Source organism: Phyllostomus discolor, chromosome 6, assembly GCF_004126475.2.
Source record: "Phyllostomus discolor isolate MPI-MPIP mPhyDis1 chromosome 6, mPhyDis1.pri.v3, whole genome shotgun sequence".
In the NCBI taxonomy this organism is placed as follows: Eukaryota; Metazoa; Chordata; class Mammalia; order Chiroptera; family Phyllostomidae; genus Phyllostomus; species Phyllostomus discolor.
In genome coordinates, this window is record NC_040908.2 from 101,938,412 (window position 1) to 101,958,551 (window position 20,140).

General features: G+C 38.7%; 1 protein-coding gene across 2 annotated transcripts in view; it reads left to right on the forward strand.

Moving 5' to 3' along the window:
* CEP126 (centrosomal protein 126) overlaps positions 1-20,140 on the forward strand; it is a 98,377-nt gene that overhangs the window by 49,940 nt on the left and 28,297 nt on the right. The window contains exon 5 of one of the 2 annotated variants that reach the window (XM_028516063.2): positions 18,950-20,073. The exons of the other annotated variant lie outside the window; for it this stretch is intronic. The gene's annotated coding sequence lies outside the window, so the exon portion shown is untranslated. The remainder of the gene's footprint in view (positions 1-18,949; positions 20,074-20,140) is intronic. 2 annotated transcript variants of the gene reach the window in all.

A 20,140-nucleotide genomic window follows, 5' to 3' on the forward strand; every position in this document is an offset into this window, starting at 1 on the left:
AGTGATAGAACAATAGTCTGACAGAATAGAGATGTGAATAATATGGTCTTCTCTCCAAGAAAGTTTTGCAGTTAAATTATAATACTGTGTAAGGATAGTTGCATTGTAATACACAGGTAATATGATATAAAGGGGATTATTTCAGAAATACTAGCATAGTGATCAAGAAGTACAAAATTTAAAGTTGGGAAGAAAACTTAAAGGATGATTATGAATTGTCTGCTAAAGAAGCATATGTTGAGTTTAGGCATGTTTAGGCCTACAGTGTTGACCCCTAAGGAAATAGAACTTGTTCAGAGTGGCAGAACTATAGGATTTGTTGCTGGTAGGACAGAAAATGGTCTTGAATGCAGATTGGGATTAGACTTGAAATGCTATGTGTCTAGCTATAAAGCTTGAACTTTATCTTATAACTAGTAGAGAATCGGTGGAGTTTTTAAGCAGAGAGTATTATAATCATCTTTATTATTTTAGGAAGATAACTGGTATGAATGTTAGAGAATGAAAAGGAGGAGAGGAATTGGAGGAAAGGCGATCAGGAAAAATAGTGGGATAATCCAAGGGATAAGTTATTACTGTCTAAACTAGAATAGCACTATTTTGTATAGTGGAGAAAGGATATCTAATAAAGAATAAAAATACTTTGAATAGTTAGGAGAAAAGGATGAGAAAGAGAAAGAATGAAATACCTTTCACAATGCAGAGAAGTGACATAAGAGTTTTAAAATGTTGATTAAGTAGAAGTACAAGAATTAGAGTATGGAGAGAATAGTGGCAGGAAAATCAGAAGGATCCAACTATGAATTTATAAGGAATAATGTTAAAATCATTATAATGAAGTAGAAAAGAAAATAGAAGGGAAGAATAGATTATAACTTTGGTATATGATGGATTAAGGAAGATGGAATAAGGGAAATGGAAAAAGCAAAAAAAAATCAAAAGAATCTGAAATTTTGATGGGGGGATTTGGTAACTTTAAAAATAAAAAGGAATATAATGAAAAATAACAGGTTTGGCAAGATATTGCTAAGTTTTATTTGAGCCTTCTGAATTGAGGTAAACATCTAAGTAGAAATGTATAAAAACAAATTTACCTGAGATTAAATGAGAGGTCAAAGCTATAGAAATAGATTTGAAAGTCAAGATTATATAGTTGTTGTTTAATTTTTATATGTACTTATGTCTCCCCAACCAGATTGTAATATTTTAGAGAACAGTAGCTAAATCTTACACCCATAGTGCTTAGCACAATGCTATGCATGTTGGAGATAGTTAATAAATACTTTGAATGGAGAAGGATTACTGACATAAGTGAACACTTCCTGGAGATTATAAACTTGACCTGAAACTTAATAGATGAGAAGGATATACATCAGAGACAAACACTGAAAAGTCCAGACAGAGGAATTAAGTAGCATGTGAAAAGGCAGGAAGGCATGAAAGGACATGTTGTGTTAAGGTAGCTGAAAATAGTTCAATATGCATAGCATATACTTTCAGAATGTAAGTTGGTTGAAAAAGATTTGAGTCAAATCATAAAGAGCCTTATTACAAAGTTTGTCCTGAAACAGTTACTGAGAAATCTGAAGCAAGAATACATTCATATTTTAGAAATATTGCTAGAACATGAAAGAGTAGAGTAAGACTAAAACTGGGAAAAATCAGATAAAGCAGCGCTCTAGTTAACAAAAATGATGACTTCTTAAGAGTCAGGAGGTTCAATCAACATGATTTGCTAACTGTTTAAGAACTGGAAAGTGATTGAGAAGAGTCAAGGGTGACTCTGGAGATTAGGTATGGTTAATTAATGAATACTGCAATCATTTATCAAAATGAGGACTATTGGACAAGAAGCTGTTTAAGGGAGGGTGTAACTGGAAAAAACAAAGTAAATTGTGGGTATGAGACACTTATAGGATATTCCATGGTCAGTTTCTCATGTTTTGAAATCTGGGCCACATGGATGATACCAAAATCATAGTTCAGTACCCACTATTGGTAGTCTTGGGTTCAGCTAAACAAACTCCCATGAGTACAAAAAGCAGCATTTGGCTTCAAACAAAGGACAGAAAATACCTCATGTCAACAATCAATATTCTTCAATAGGAGGACTCTTCAAGGCAGGCCACAAAGCATTAAAGAGTTAGGGGTTTTTTTCCCTTTAAATTATTATTTTTTAATTTTTCAATTATAGTTGATATACATTATTATATTACTGTCAGGTATACACCCAGTGATTAGTCATTCCTAAGTGATTATCCCAATAAATCCTGCACCCATCTGATACCATATAGTGATTAACATATTACTGACTGTATTCCCTATGCTGTACTTTACATCCCCATCACTATTCTGCAACTACCAAGTTGTTAGTCACTTTTTTCCCTCATCCCCCCAACCCCCTCCCATCTGGCAAATGAAAAAATTCATATTTTTTCATTTCAGTTTATTGGGAAGTCACTCTAAAATACATCATACACAAAAAAACAATCATACTGCATGAAAGGACATAACAGCATAAAATAAATTATTGATTTCCTTGCCTCATATTCTTTTCTCTTTTTTTGAGGAATGGATTTTATATTTTTTAAAGTACATTTTATTGATTATGCTATTGCAGTTTTCCCAATTTTCCCCCTTTATCCCCCCTCCTCCCTGCACCCTTCAACCTCCAGCATTCCCCCCGCCTTAGTTTATGCCCATGGTGTGTACATATAAGTTCTTTGAATTTTGTGTTTCCTACACCATTTTGACTTCTCCCCATCTATTTTATGCCTACCAATTATGCTTCTTCTCCCCTGTATCCTTCCCCCCATTCCTCCCCTCCCCCTCCCCACTGAAAACCCTCCATGTGATGTTGTTTCTCTGGTTTTGTTCCTGTTCTAGTTGTTTGCTTAGTTTTTGTTTTCATAGTTTTTGTTTAGGTTCATTTGTTGATAGTTGTGAGTTGTCATTTTACTGTTCATAGTTTTTGATCTTCTTCAATTTCTTAGATAAGTTCTTTTAACATTTCATATAATAAGGGCTTGATGATGATGAACTCCTTTAACTTGACCTTATCTGGGAAGCACTTTTTCTGTCCTTCCATTCTAAAAGAAAGCTTTGCTGGATAAAGTAATCTTGGATGTAGGTCCTTGTTTTTCATGACTTGGAGTACTTCTTTCCAACCCCTTCTTGCCTGCAAAGTTTCTTTTGAGAAATCAGCTGATAGCCTAATGGGAACTCCTTTGTAGGTAACTGTCTCCTTTCCTCTTGCTGCTTTTAAGATTACCTCCTTATCTTTAATCTTGGGTAACTTAATGATGATGTGCCTTGGTGTATTCCTCTTTGGGTCCAACTTCTTTGGGACTCTCTAGGCTTCCTGGACTTCGTGGAAGTCTATTTCCTTCACCAGATCAGTGAAGTTTTCCTTCATTTGTTCAAATAAATTTTTAATTTCTTGCTCTTGTTCTTCTCCTTCTGGCACCCCTGTAATTCGGATATTGGAACATTTAAAGTTGTCCCAGAGGTTCTTAACCTTCTCCTCATTTTTTTGAATTCTTGTTTCTTCATTCTGTTCTGCTTGGATGTTTATTTCTTCCTTTTGTTCCAAATCATTGATTTGAGTCCTGGTTTCCTTCCTATCACTGCTGGTTCCCTGAATATTTTGCTTTATTTCACTTTGGGTATCTTTCATTTGTTCTTTCATTTTTTGACCAAGTTCAATCAGTTTTGTGAGCATTTTGATTACCAGGGCTTTAAACTCTCCAACAGATTGGTTGGCTATCTCCTCACCGCTTAGCTCTCTTTCTGGAGTTTTGCTCTGTTCTTTCATTTTGACACTATTTCTTTGTTTCAGCGCACCTGTGCAGGGCCTTAGGTATTCATCCAGGCAGGGCAACCCTCCTTGCTGTGCTGTGGTGCTGCCTGTGGGGGAGGGGCCAGAGAGAGAACAATGCAGCTCGCCTGCTTGGCGCTGGCCCCACTTTCTGACAAACTCGAACTCTCGTGTGAGACTGGGAGTTTCTCCCACCATGGCAACCTCCACCATAGTCCACAGTGAGCTCTGAGTCTCAGTTTCTCGTTCAGTTTGCCCCATGCTCATGGTCTGCCGCCTTCCCACAGGGTCTTTCCATCTGCCCATCTTACTGGTCTGGTTGGTCTTCTTGTCTGTTTCTTTAATTCCTTGGTTGTCAAAGTTCCATGCAGTTTGATTTTCTGGTATTTCTGGTTGTTACTGATTTTAGATTGGTTGTTATCCTCCTTTTGGTTGTGCAAGAAAGCGAAGGGTTTCTACCTATACCTCCATCTTGGCCAGAACTCTGTTGTTCATATTTTTGATACTTTATTTTTTTCTTCTTGTTAATGAAGATCCTATAACATTTCATATAATATTGGTTTGGCAGTAATGAACTCCTTTATCTTTTTCTTGTCTGGGAAGCTCTTTATCTGTTCTTCAATTCAAAATGGTAAAGTAATCTTGGTTGTAGGTCCTTGCTTTTCATCACTTTGGACATTTCTTGCCAGTCTCTACTAGCCTGCAAAGTTTCTGTTGAGAAACCAGCTGACAATTTTATGGGAGCTAACTGCTTTTCTCTTGCTGCTTTTATGATTCTCTCTTTGTCCTTAACCTTTGACATTTTAATTTTATGTGTCTTGGTATGGGCCTTTCTGGGTTCATTTTGTTGGGGAATCTCTGCACATCCTGGACTTGTACATCTATTTTCTTCATCAAGTTAGGGAAATTTTCTGTCATTATTTTTTCAAATAGGCTTTCAATTTCTTGCCCTCTCTCTTCTCCTTACAGCACCCCCATGATGTGAATGTTGGTACACTTGAAGTTGTCCCAGAGGCTCCTTAAACTATCCTCATCTTTTTAGAGGGGGGGGGTGGGGATTCATTTGTGATTGTTGTTCTTTTGATTGGGACTTTTCTGCTTCCTTATTTTCCAAAGATCTCTGATTTGATCCTCTGTGCTTGTCTACTCCACTGTTGATTTCCTATAATGTATTCTTCATTTCTGACTGGTTCTTTTTTATGTGCTACTGTCTCTGTTTTTATCTTTCCTCTATGTTGAGATTTTCATTAAGTTCACCTACTCTTCCACTAAGTTAATTGAGCATTCTTATCACAGAGTTCAGTGTTTTGAATTCTACATCTAGCAGATTGCTTGTCTCCATTTAGTTTAGTTGTTTTTCTGGATTTTTCAATATGGGACATGTTTCTTTGTCTCCTCATTTTCACAGTCTCTCTGTGTTTGTTTCTGTGTATTAGGTAGAACTTCCAGGCTTGGTAGAGTGGCCTAATGTAGTGGGTGTTCTGTAGGGTCCAGTAGCACAGCCTCACCGATCACCCAAGCTGGCACTCCCCATGTGGGCTGTGTACAACCTCCTTTTGTAACAGTTTTGATTGCTGTTAGCATGTCAATGGAAGGAATTTATCCCAAGAACAATCAGCTGCAAGGACTGGCTATGACCACTGACATCGGACCACCACTGAGAATCAGCTCTGGTGGGACCCACCCCATAGAGCAGGACTAACTGCAGCAGGGCTGTGGTTCCCCATCAGTTTGCCCCTTGAGTGTGTTGCTTCTGGAGGTTGTTTGGTGGTGGAAGACCTGCTTCAACATGATCTGAAACTGTCCACTGGTTGTGCTGGGTCTGGGGCCTCCCAGGAAGTGTAGGCCAAGCTCAGCTGCCACCTTCATTCTGCCGAGGGCCACCAGGCTTGAGCTACAAAGCAAGTTGCAAATGGCTGCTACTTGTGCTGGGTTTGAAGATGCCCAGGCAAGGCCAAGCTGCAAACCAAGGCCAGCTGCTGCTAGTACCAGTCCTGGGGCCACTTAAGGAGAAGTACCATGCACACTAAAACCATATGTTGCTTGTTTGAGAGATTTTAGGGAAATCTGAAGCATAAGTCAAGACAGACCATTACAGTTGTATGGGAAAGCCACTAGAAAGAGCTTGACCCTCACTGCTGTGGCTCAGTGGGTTGGGCATCATCCTGAAAACTGAAAGGTTACCAGTTTGATTCCCAGTCTGGGCACATCCTGGGTTACAGGCCAGGTCCCCCAGTAGGGGGCATGCAAGAGTGAAGCAATTGATATTTCGTTCACACATCAGTGTTTCTCTCCCTCTCTTTCCCTCTCCTTTCCTCTCTCTCTAAACAATAAATAAACAAAATCTTCTTAAGAAAAAAAAGAAACAGTTTGGATGGGACCAAAAGTTGGTTGGGCAGGGCCTCAGAATCACCGGGGCAGGGCAAACAGTGTGTATCAGGTCAATGGAATCTCTAATATGGCACCTGCCTGCCAACTCTGCCGGGGGCGCATGGGACTCAGCAAAGAAACAATGGCTTCTGCCAGCCCAGCTCTCACCCTGATGGCAGACAGTATGTCTCTGGTGACTTTCAAGCTATTGCCCCAGTGCTGGAGCTCAAAGGAAGTGAGTCCAAGTGAGTTCACGCATGGGCCCTTTAAGAGGAACTGCTGGGACTACAGCTGTCCTTTGTTTCCCTCAGCCTCAATACCCATTGGCTTTTACAGCCAGAAGTTACGAAGACTTCTCTTCCTGGCACTGGAATCCTGAGGTGGGCAGCCTGTTTTGGGTCTGGGACCCCCTCACTCCTCAGGGGGGATTTCTGCAACCAAGATACCCCAACCAATTTTTATTTGCCACACATGGGTATGAAATTAGCTCAGTCTGTGTCTCCACTCCTCCCACTAATCTGATGTGGCTTCTTCTTTAAATCCCTAGTCACAGGACTTCCTTCAGCTAGATTTCAGGTATTTCTGAATGATGGTTGTTCTGTAGTTGTGGGAGAAGGTGAATACCACATTTACCTATACTGCCACCTTCACTAGAAGTCTCAAAGGGCTAGTCTTTACTATGCCCTTCTCACAAAAGGCAGCTCAGCTGTAAGGAAAAAATGTCACAATGGGTGGGCATATAGACACTCTGCGTTAGAAATCCCATGTTTCAAACTAGACCAATATTTCTTATAATGGCTCCATATAAATAGCTTCCAGGTCCATTGCAAGAGACATGGCCAGCCAGTTATAAAACTACCACTCTCAGAGAAACCCAGCTATAGCTTCCTACCAGGTACCTATGGTTTATTAACAGTCCTCTCAGTCCAGATGCAGTTTACCAATGAAGAGTCATTTTTAACATAATCAACATGCCTTATAATATAGTTTAAATCCTACTAATAATCCAGGGGAACAGGTTTAACCCAAAGCCACATTGGTCCACAGAGAAGAACAGATTTTGTTAACTCTTCACTCACATAGAGATATATTTAAGATCACACAGGCAATATAAATAAGATTACATATAAAGTATATATGAATATATAAGCAAAGAAGAGGCCCACATATCTCTCAAAAATTCTAACATAACAAAGACAAGCAAAGAAAGACCCGGAGAAGCAACAACGGGAGAAGCAGGAAAATAATCAGGAAAGCATGAATGGAAACCTCAGGAAAGATAGCAGTCAAAAGTGTCTATTTTTACAATTATTAAGTTAATTAGTTAATCATTAGCAAAATCAGTACAGTGAAGTGCTAGAGGTAGAAGCTAGATAGCAATGTGTTATGGAACACATAAAAATTAAGACATTGCAGACAATATACTTATACATCTCTCATGGAAAAGCTTATCTGAAAAGGGAAGATAGCAGACAATTAAAGAGGGTTTTAAAGTCCAAGGAGAATTTAGAGTGATGAAAATTCCAAACCATTTAGTATAACAGTAATGTGCATTATTGTATACAGTTTTTAACTCTCTGGTTTCTTTTTCTGTGTATCAATTGTTATCCTTTATGTTATCAGATATTTTTAATAAAAAAATTCTTTGTACTATGAATTAAAAGATAGACTTTATTGCTTAACAATGTACAGTTTCTTTTTTTAATTTTACTTTAATCATTGTTCAAATACAGTTTTCTCCTTTTTACTCCCAATCCAGCTCCCCCATCCCTCCCCATTTCCCTCCCATTACCACCCTCCCTTTAGTTTTTGACAATGTGTCCTTTAAGTTTGTTCCCGTGAACACTTCCCAATGTCCCCTGAAATTCCCTCTACTCTCCCCTGTGTGCACTGTCAGCCTGTCCTCTATTTCAGTGTCTTTGGTTATATTTTGCTTGTTTCTTTGTTTTGTTGTTTAGATTCCTGTTAAAGGTGAGATCATATAGTATTTGTCTTTCATTGCCGGGCTTGTTTCGCTTAGCATAATGTTTTCCAGCTCCATCCAAGCTGTTGCAAAGGGTAGGAGCTCCTTCTTTCTTTCTGCTGCATAGAATTCCATTATGTAAATGTACCATAGTTTTTTGATCCATTCATTTACTGATGGGCATCTGGGTTGCTTCCAGCATCTAGCTACTGTAAATTGTGCTGCTATGAACATTGGGATGCATACGTTCTTTTGGATTGGTGTTTTAGTATTCTTAGGATAGAGTCCCAGCAGTGGAATCACAAGGTCAAAAGGCAGATCCATTTTTAGTTTTCTGAGGAAGTTCCATACTGCTTTCCATAGTGGTTGTACCAGTCTGCAGTCCCACCAACAGTGCACTAGGGATCCCTTTTCTCCACAACCTATCCAACACTTGTTGTTTATTGCTTAGTTTATGATGGCCATTCTGACTGGTGTGAAGTGGTATCTCATTGTGGTTTTAATTTGCATCTCTCTGATAGCTAGCAATATTGAACATCGTTTCATGTGTCTTTGGATTTTCTGTATGTCCTCCTTGGAGAAGTGTCTGTTCAAGTCCTTTGCCCACTTTTTAATTGGATTCCTTGTCTTCTTAGAGTGGAGTCGTGTAAGTTCTTTATATATTTTGGAGATTAAACCCTTGTCTGAGGTATCATTGGCAAATATGTTTTCCCATACAGTTGGTTCTCTTTTAATTTTGATACTGTTTTCTTTAGCTGTGCAGAAGCTTTTAATTTTGATGAGGTCCCATTTGTTTATTCTTTCCTTTATGTCCCTTGCTCTAGGAGACAAGTCAGTAAAAAAGTTTCTGCGTGAAATATCTGAGATTTTCCTACCTACGTTCTCCTCTAGGACTTTAATGGTGTCACGTTTTATATTTAAGTCTTTTATCCACCTTGAATTTATTTTTGTATCTGGTGTAACTTGGTGTTCAAGTTTTATTTTTTTGCACATGGCTGTCCAGTTCTCCCAACACCATTTGTTGAAGAGGCTATTTTTACTCCATTTTATGTTGCTGCCTCCTTTGTCAAATATTAATTGACCATAGAGACTTGGGTTTATCTCTGGGCTCTCTGTTCTGCTCCATTGGTCCATGTGCCTGTTTTTATGCCAGTACCAGGCTGTTTTAATTACAGTGGCCTTGTAGTATAGTTTAGTGTAGGGTATTGTGATCCCTCCTACTTTACTCTTCTTTCTCAAAATTGCAGCAGCTATTCGGGGTCGTTTATGATTGCATATAAATTTTTGAAGCGTTTGTTCTATGTCTGTGAAATATGCCATTGGTAATTTAATAGGAATTGCATTGAATGTGTAAATTGCTTTGGGTAGTATGGACATTTTGATGATATTAATTCTTCCAATTCATGAACATGTATATGTTTCCATTTGTTTATATCTTCCTTGATTTCTTTCCTGAGTGTTATGTAGTTTTCTGAATACAGGTCTTTTACCTCTTTGGTTAAGTTTATTCCTAGATATTTTATTTTTTCTTTTTGCTATTTCAAATGGGATTTTTTCCTTGATTTCTGCTTCTGCTGTTTCATTGTTGGTGTACAGAAATGCCTTTGATTTCTGGATATTGACTTTGTATCCGGCGGTTTTGCCAAATTCATTTATTAGGTCAAGCAGTTTCTTCATGGAGTCTATAGGATTTTCTATGTATACTATCATGTTATCTGCAAACAGTGACAGTTTTGTTCCCTCCTTTCCGATTTGGATGCCTTTTATTTCTTTTTCTTGTCTGATTGCTGTGACTAAGACTTCCAGTACTATATTGAATAGAAGTGGTGAAAGTAGACAGCCTTGTCTTGTTCCTGATCTTAGTGGAAAAGATTTTAATTTTTGCCCATTGAGTATGATGTTGGCTGTAGGTCTCTCATATATGGCCTTTATTATGTTGAGGAATGCTCCCTCTATTCCCACTTTGCCGAGTGTTTTTATCATGAATGGGTGCTATACCTTACCAAATGCTTTTTCTGCATCAATTGATATGATCATGTGGTTTTTGTCTTTGCTTTTGTTTATGTGATGTATTACATTTACTGATTTGGGAATATTGAACCATCCTTGCATCCCTGGGATGAATCCCACTTGGTCATGGTGTATGATCTTTTGAATGTATTGTTGGATGCGGTTTGCCAGTATTTTGTTGAGGATTTTAGCGTCAATGTTCATCAGTGATATTGGCCTGAAGTTTTCTTTCTTTGTTGTGTCTTTATCTGCTTTTGGAATTAGGATGATGTTGGCCTCATAAAAAGAGTTTGGGAGTCTCCCATCTTTTTGGATTTTTTGGAATAATCTGTGAAGGATAGGGGTTAGCTCTTCCTTAAATGCTTTGTAGAATTCTCCTGTGAAACCATCTGGTCCAGGGATTTTGTGTGTTGGGAGTTTTTTTATTACTGCTTCAACTTCTTTTGCTGTTATTGGTTTGTTCAGGCTTTCTGCTTCTTTTTCATTGAGTTTTGGGAGATTATATTTTTCTAGAAATTTGTCCATTTCACCTAGGTTTTCAAGTTTCTTGGCATACAGTTCTTTGTAGTAATTTCTTACAATCATTTGTATTTCTGTGGTATCCATTGTAATCTCTCCTCTTTCATTTCTGATTGTGTTTATTTGGGTCTTCTCTTTTTTTTTCTTGATGAGTCTGCTTAAAGGCTTGTTGATTTTGTTTATCTTTTCAAAGAACCAGCTCTTGGATTCATTGATCCTTAGAATTTTGCTTTTAGTGAATATGTCATTTAATTCTGCTCTGATCTTGGTTATTTCCTTCCTTCTGCTTGGTCTGGGCTGTCTTTCTTGTTGTTCCTGAAGTTCTTGTAGACATAGGGTTAGGTTGTTTGTTTGGAATGTTTCTAACTTTTTTAGGTGGGCCTGTATCGCTATGAACTTCCCTCTCAGGACTGCCTTGGCTATGTCCCATAAGTTTTGGGTTGTTGTGAGTTCATTTTCATTTGTTTCCAGAAACCTTTTGATTTCTTCCCTAATTTCATTCTTGACCCATTCATTATTTAATAGCATGCTATTTAATCTCCATGATTTTAAGTGTTTGGGTTTTTTTCCTTGGGGTTGGTTTCTAGCTTCAGTCCCTTGTGATCTGAGAAAATGCTTGGTATGATTTCAATTTTCTTGAAGTTCTTGAGGCTTGTTTTGTGTCCTATCATGTGGCCTGTCTTTGAAAATGTTCCGTGTGCATTTGAAAATAATATGTATTTAGCTTCTTTGGGATGGAGGGCTCTGTATATATCAGTAAAGTCCATTTCATCAATACCTGTGGTATTGTTCAATGCCACAATATCTTTGTTGATATTTTGTTTGGAAAATCTGTCCATTTGTGATAGTGGGCTGTTAAAATCTCCCACTATAATTGTGTTGCTGTCCATATCTTTCTTGAAGTCCTCTAAGATTTTCTTTATGTATTTGGGTGCTCCTATGTTGGGTGCATATATATTTACAATATTTATGTCTTCTTGGTGGATTCTTCCCTTGAGTATTCTGAAGTGACCTTCTGGGTCTCTCTTTATGGACCTTTTTTGGAATTCTACTTTGTCTGATATGAGTATTGCTACCCTGGCTTTTTTTCCCTGTCCATTTGCTTGGAAGATTTGTTTCCAGCCCTTCACTTTCACCCTATATAGGTCTTTTATCCTGAGGTGGGTCTCTTGTATACAGCAGATATGTGGGTCATTTTTTCTTATCCATTCAGCTATTCTATGTCTTTTGGTTGGAGCATTTAATCCATTACGTTTAAGGTTATTATTGATAGGTACTTATTCATTGTCTTTTATGTATGTGTGTTCCTCTCTCTCTCTTTTTCTTCCCTTCCTTAAAGCAGTCTTGCAGAGCTGGTTTGGTGGAGGTGTATTCTTTTAGACTTCTTTTGTCTGGGAAGCTTCTTATTTGGCCTTCTATCTTGATTGAGAGCCTTGCTGGGTAAAGTAGCCTTGGTTGCAGACCTTTGGTTCTCATTACTTGGAATACTTCTTGCCATTCTCTTCTGGCTTGGAGTGTTTCCATTGAGAAGTCAGCTGTTAGCCTTATTGAGGCTCCTTTGTATGTTACTTCCTGTTTTTCCCTTGCTGCCTTTAAGATTCTCTCTTTGTCTTGAAATTTTGCCATTTTGATTATGATGTGTCTTGAGGTGGGCCTCTTGGGGTTCCTCTTGATTGGGACTCTCTGTGTTTCCTGGATTTGTGTGACTTTTTCTCTCATCAAATTAGGGAAGTTTTCAAATAGGTTTTTGATCCCTTGCTCTTCTTCTTCTCCTTCTGGTATCCCTATTAAACGGATATTATTACATTTCATATTGTCTTGCATTTCTCTTAATCCCTCTTCATTCTTTCTGAGCCTCTTTTCCTTTTCTTGCTCTTTCTGGATGTTGTTTTCTACTTTGTCCTCTAGGTCGCTAATCCAATCATCTGCTTCATCAATCCTGCTTTTCATTCCTTCTACTGTGTTCTTCAGTTCAGAAATTGTATTCTTCATTTCCTCTTGACCTTTGTTTAGAGTTTCTGTTTCCTTTTTCATGTTTATATAATTTGCAGTGAGATTGATGTAGTTTCCCTCTAATTTCTGATAGCTCATTGTGAGTTCATTGAGCTTCCTGATAATCATTGTTTTGAACTCCCTATCTGATAGTTGAATTGCCTCTATTTCATTTAGCATTTTTCCTGAGGCTTCCTCGTTTCCCTTCAATTGGAGGTTGTTTCTTTGTTTTCTCATTGTTCGTGGGTTTCTTCTCGTTTCTTAAATTGATCTGGTTCGCTGTAATTGTGAACTTCTGTGGTAGAATATTTGTGAAATTCAGTGTTGCAATCTCCTTCGTGTATCCTGGTGTTCACAGCTTCCCCCTACTCTTTTTTTGTGATCAGTTGGAGGAGTAAGGTGAAATGGTTTAAGACAGCAAGACAGTGTACTATGATATTTACATTAGCAGCCAGTAGAGAAGAGCTAGGTTATCCTTTGGCTCCTTATATTGTTAACTGTGATTCTCCACCCTACTATCCACATTTTAGAAAGGATGGAAAGAGGGTAAGACTCTTATTGGGGACGAGAGGATCGTTAGTTGGATCTAGAAAGCTGTGAGGCTGTGGGAGGTCCGATTCTAAGGTAGGGTTGGATTAAAGATTAGTATATAGGAGTAGTGTGTAAAGAATAGAGACAACCCCCACAATAGTATAGTTCAGGAAATTGCAAAGTGGGCTGAGATCAGGTAGGGGTATTGAGTAGTATTTACAATTGTATGGACTAGGTCTTATTAACAGTAATAGTAAAGTGACAGTCTTGTGGCAGAATCGATGAGATCTAGATAACAACAATAAAGAGTATAGAACCTTAAGAGGTGTATTAATGGAACACAGATGACGGATAGTAAATTATCGACACACTGTGACTGAGATACCAGGGGGAACCTATCAAATGACAGTATAACTAGCGAAGCAACTTGCCAAGTAACTAGCCAAGAAGATTATACAGAAAGAAAAAGAATACCAAAATATTATTAAAATAAAAAATGTCGGAAAAGTGAGAAAAAGATAATACAAATTTACAGTAACTTGCAAGATTAAAAAAAAAGGAAAGAAAAGCAGAAGATGGAGTGCAGGAAAGATAAATTTGGAGTGGAAAGAATAATATTAGGATGAACGGAAGAGAAATATACGGGATTGCGAGATATAAAAATAATAAGAATTGAAAAATAAAATGTCACTTAAAACACAAGATAAAATCAATCAACCAACAACAGCCACAAAAACAAAACCAAACAAAACCAAACAAAACAAAAGAAAAAAAACCTCTTGTTGGTTTCTAACTGGCCAGACCAGTGTTTCTGATCTTGCTGGCTTCAGCTGGCTGAGGGACCTTTGAAATGCTTCTCTCTCTTCCCAGCCAGAACTCAGCAAGACTCTCAGGTACCCTGGGCTCTCCCGAGCACACTCGCTCTCCAGAGCTCACTGCCCCCTTCTTCCAGACTCTGGGGTCCCTAAGGGTTCCAGCTCTATGATCTCAGGAGGCACCCGTGACATTTTAGGATTCACTGTGCCCTCCCTGGGAATCGTAAAGGGGCGTGCCCCTCCACCAAACTTTTGAGATTCAGGCTCTAGCATCGCCCTAAGCCCCGCGACCCTTCTGGGTTCACAGTACGCGAGTCAGGATTCCCAATGGGGTGCGAGCCAAGCCCTTCCCGGCTCTGGGTTTTCCACCGATCTGCACTCCCACTGGGCTATGGGTGCAGGAGCATTTTCCGGTCACCCCTGGTCGTGCCAGCTGGAGGCCCTCACTTCTCCCAGGTCTCTGGGTGGGTGTTCATAGTCCCTGGGCGATTTTTTCCCAGTCCAACTGGCCAATCTGTTCCTTCAAGCAACACATTCTCCCCAGGAGTTGCTCAACCCCCATATTCGGGGGAGGGAGCAGCAACTCCCCTCTCCTGGGAGCCCTGAGGCACACCCAGGAGCACCAGGCCTGGGGACTGCACACCCCTAGTCCCCACGGTGATCCCTGGGTCCCTTTTGTCCTGAAGCAGTCTCCTTACTGTTTGGTTTTTCAATGATCGCAATAATTTTTGATGTCCTGCTTTCAAAAGTGATTTGGTAACTTAGCCCACTTGCTCTGTTTCTCCACCGATCCACGAGTTTCCCTCCTCTTCACACAAGTCGAGAAACACACTGCCTAGAGTAAAGCCGCCATCTTCCATCTTGCCACAATGTACAGCTTTTTAAAGTCTTAGAAGAGGTAAAATATCAGAACAACTTTGATTTCCCTGTTGCAAGCGAACATATAGTTATCATTACACCAAATTTGTGCTAGGACCATTGAATAACATATATCATCTTAGTTTTATGATAAATTGTCCTCATTCTAAGTTAGAATGTATAGTTTTCATACTATTATTGTAATATACTATATTGTAATAAACTGTTATGACAATGACTTCATGATATCTCCATCTGTACATACATATGTACATATATAACTGTTATGTATTTGAAAACACCAGATGTATACCATTTATAGAGAAAACACTATGGTTTACTTATTAAAAAGTTCAACTTTTCTTCACAGATAATTAGCAAAATTAAATAATACATGTGAAAATACCTCATAAGCTGTAAAATGCTATACAAATATGAGATATTGAAATATCAACTATCAGGTATAAGGTTAATAGGAATATTTATATGTACTATTTATCACAAATATAATTAAGCTGAAAATATTCATGAGCTCTTGTTATATTAAAAATATATTTTCTGTGGAGTACAAACCTAAAATGCATTGAGAAATAAAGTTCAGTCATGCACCAGTTAACGACCAGGATATATTCTAAGAAATGTGTAGTTAGGCAATTTTGTCATTGTATAAACATCATGGTGTTCATACACAAACCTAGATGCTATAGCCTACCACACACCCAGGCTATATGGTATAGCCTATTATTTTTAGGCTACAAGCCTATACAGGATTACTATACAAAACAACATGAAATTAAATTAAGCACAAGTGAAAATGATACAATCAGTAGACACAGTAAAAACCAAGATGTAAGAGACTGCTGCCAGTATAACATGGCACATGTTTTACAGTAAATCTTTTGTAAGTAAAAAGAGCATACTCTAAAATAACAGCTAATCTCTCCTCCACAGACTTCTGGTCAAGATGGAGGCATAGGTAAACACAGTTTGCATCCTTGAGCAACCACAGCAAAAATTACAACTAAACTATAAAACAACTATCATCCAGACTTGTCAGAAAATAGACCTGTATGGAAGTCCAACAACCAAGGAATTAAAGAAATCACATTCATTCACACTGGTAGGAGGGATGGAGACACGGAACAGGTGGTTTCATACCCACAGGTGGTTATGTGGTAGATAAAAATTGGAACAGTTGTATCAGGAGTGAAGGATCTGAGCGCCACACCAGACCACCCAGCCCAGGGTTCCAGTGCCAGGAAGATATGTCCCCATAACTTCTGGCTGAAAAAACCAGTGGGGGTTGGGGTGGCAGAAACTGCAGGATTCTCAGTTGTCTCCTCTTAAAGGGTATACAGTAGACTTAGGACTTATGCAGACTCACTCCCTCTGGGATTCAGTACTGGGGCAGCAGCCTGATGGGCACCATTGGCATACAGGGAGAAACTGAAGTGTCTGGCATGAGGGCAAATGCAAGGGCACAGCTTCCTCATGGACAAAACTCCAGAGTACAGGCAGGGGCCGTTGTCCTTTTTGAAGCCTTCTCCTACTCAGAGCCAGATGTCTGAGACTCCATCAACCTGGTTCACACAGGTTGTCCCACCCAAACAATTACCCAAGGCTCTACCCCACCCAACTTACAGGCACACTTTCCTACATTAGGCCTCACTACTAAGATAGGGAGTCAAAGCAGCTCTGCCTAATACATAGAAACAAACACAGGGAGGCTGCCAAAATGAGGAGACAAAGAAATATGGCCCAAATGAAAGAACAAAACAAAACTCCAGAAAAAGAACTAAACAAAATGGAGGTAAGCAATCTATGAGATGCAGAGTTCGAAACATTGGTTATTAGGATGCTCAAGAAACTAATTGGGTACTTCAACATCATAAAAAATACCCAAGCAGATATACAGGTTACACCAAGTGAAATAAAAATTTACAAGGAATCAACAGTGGAGTGGATGAAGCCAAGAATCAAATCAGTGATTTGGAACACAAGGAAGAAAAAAAAATCAGAACAGCAAGAAGAAAAAAAGTCCAGAAAAACAAGGATAGGGTAAGGAGTTTTTGGGTCAACATTAAATGTACGAACATTCAAATCATAAGATGCTGGAAGGAGAGGAAAAAGAGCAAGAAACTGAAAACTTATTTGAAAAAAAATAATGAAAGAAAACGTCCCTAATTTGGGGAAGTAAATAGATACACAAGTCCAGGAAGCATAGAGAGTCCCAAACAAGTTGGACCCAAAGAAGACCACTTCAAGACACATCATAATTAAAATGCCAAAGGTTAAAGGTAAATAATCTTAAAAGTAGCAACAGAAAAGCAGAGAGTTACCTACAAAGGAGTTTCCATAGACTGTCAGCTGATTTCTCAAAAGAAACTTTGCAGGCAAGAAGGGACTAACAAGAAATATTCAAAGATGAAAAGCAAGTACCTACAACCTGGATTACTCTATCCAGCCAAGCTATCATTTGGAATGGAAGGACAGATAAAGTGCTTCTCAGATAAGGTCAAGTCAAAGGAGTTCATCATTACCAAGCCCTTATTATATGAAATTTAAAGGGATTTGTTTAAGAAAAGGAAGAAGATCAAAACTGTAAATGGTAAAATGACAACAAATTCACAACTATCAGCAACTGAATAAAAAAAAAACAAAGTAAGCCAGCAGAACAAAAACAGAATCATAGATATGGAGATCATTTGGAGGTTTATCAGCTGGGAGGGGGGAGGAGAGAATAGGGGAAAATGTGCAGAGATTATGAACTACAAATAGGCAGGAAGATGTTAATACCTAAGAAATGGAGTAGGCAAAGAATTTGTATACATGACCCATGGACGTGAACTAAGGGGGCAATTGCTGGAGGGAGTGGGGGATACTGAGTTGGGAGAGGCAAAGGAGAACAATGGGGACAACTGTAATAGCATAATCAATAAAATATATTTTAAATATAAATAAAAGAACAATTAAGAACATAGTATAGTAAATGCATAAACAAGTAACAGTCATTTATTAACATTATCAAGGATCATGTATTATATGTAATTGTATGTACTATACTTTTATATGACTGGCAGTACAGTAAGTTTATTTACACCAGCGTCACAAAAACACATGAGGAATGTGTTGGGCTAAGATGATACAATGGCTACGACATCACTAAATGATAAATTTTTTATTTCCATAATAATCTTATAGGACTATAGTCATATATGTGGTCTGCTGTTGACCAGAATGTCATTATGTAGCAATAGCTGTAATGCCAAGAAACAGGGAGCTCCAAAGAAATGGGAATAGATCAGTATTTATAAACAATTGTTCTAATATGGAAAATATTAGATAAAAATAATTTAAGATGTTAGTAATTGGAAATCTAAAGGAAAAATTATATGAAAAAATGAAAGGCATTCAAAACCTAAGCCTCAAGAAAAAACATAATGTGTTCATATGAAAATCAAAGTTGCCTCAGGAAATAATGAGATACAAGAAGGATAATAAGGGACTTACATTAAACATATAAGTAATCAGCTTTCTACCACATGCAAATCTTTATCACAACGATAATATACTTAACCCTTCTGGTAGATTGATGTAGAGTAAAAGAAGCTATATTTAGTCTCATGTTAAAATTTTATACTATAAATGGTGTTATTCAATATCTATCTCCAATATCCATGTATTTGTGGTAAGACCATAAATTCTAAAACACAGGCTACACTGAGAAATCTGGCTAGACCAGAAAAGTGGTCTACTGGACCTCTATTTTCCCTTTGTACTAGATAATCTGGTTTGCATTAAACCAGATTATCTAGCCAACATTCATTAGCATGTGTCTATCAGACTTTCAAAAGGTGAAAATATTATAAGCAAGGATGAGAAAAGGGGAACCTGAATAAACTATGTACATTTCTTAGCCCGTATGAGAGCACACTGAACAAAGATCATGCATGGACCCTAAGGACAAAAAATAATATTAATCAAAAGCCTAGAGGCAGCCTAATGTACAAAAAAAAACATCTTAATAAGGCTCTCTCTCTACCTGCCTGTCCAAATGCTTTTCCACCTGTGCAGATCCATTCCTGCCTGTCCAGCTGTCTCTACACCTTATCCCTACTTACCTGGGCAGCCGTCTCCTTCACGGGCCCCATTGCTATCCCACCATTCCCAAATTCTTCCAAGCTATCCAACTGTTTCTCCCACCCGCCAACCCTATATCCTGCCTATCCGTCCATCTGTCCCCTCTACTCTTCAGAAGACCTTTTTACCAGCCCCCTTATTGTCCTACCCAATTAAATACCTTCCTCGCCCTCCAGCCCCAGTTACTCCCAGCTTTTCTAGCAGTTTCCCTTTTCTACCAGCCCCAGTTCCTTCTGGTCCACCTGACCATTTACCACAGCCACCCCGAAATTCCCCAACCATTCCTGATTCTGACTCCCAGAGCAAGTTATTTTACAAAACTTTCAGGCACAAACATTGTACCCCAGCCACTCTAATGCCTGCCCTTGTTCACCGTTCCCTTCCAGCTCACCTGGTTGTTTCCCCAACCCCTTTGGAAGCTCTCCCAGTTTTGAAGCCTTCTGGTTTATTCAGTCATCCCTCTCATCAACTGGTCCCCACTCGTTCTTATAGCACTTCATTGTCTGAACATCCTGCTAGCTTAGAACCTTTTCAGTCAGTCCAGCAATCTCTTCCAGAGACCACATTATCAAATCTTCCCCAGGCCTTTGCAGACCATCCACCTGCCTTGATTCCCTCCCACCCACCTCCCTGTCATTCTCCATCCTCTTCTTTGTCTTCATCTTCTTCTACATCCTCTTCTTCACCCTCTGTACAGCGTTCTTCTTCACCCATTCTTGCTTCTCCTTCACCTTCTTCCTCTTCCTGTCCATCCTTACCTCTCTCATCTAACCCTCTTTTTTCCTCACCTTCGCATTCAACTCCCTCTCCATGTTTACTTCACACTTATTTAGATTTTCCCTCTCCAATTTCTCCTGTATCTTCTTCCTTTATGATTTCTTCTTCCTTTCCCCCCATGCTTCACTCTCCCTCTCTTTCTACCTCCCCATCTCCTTTTATTCCTGTCCATCCCTTTAATCCTCCTCCCTGGGGGAAGAAAGTAGAGAAGAGAAGAGAAGCAAGTGGAGTAGCGAAGAAAGAAATAGAGAAGAAAAAGTTGAGAGACGACAACTGTAAAGGTAAATAAATTGAGTTTATTAGATATTTCGTAGATTTAGCAATATTTTGTTTGGGAAGGGCAAAGGA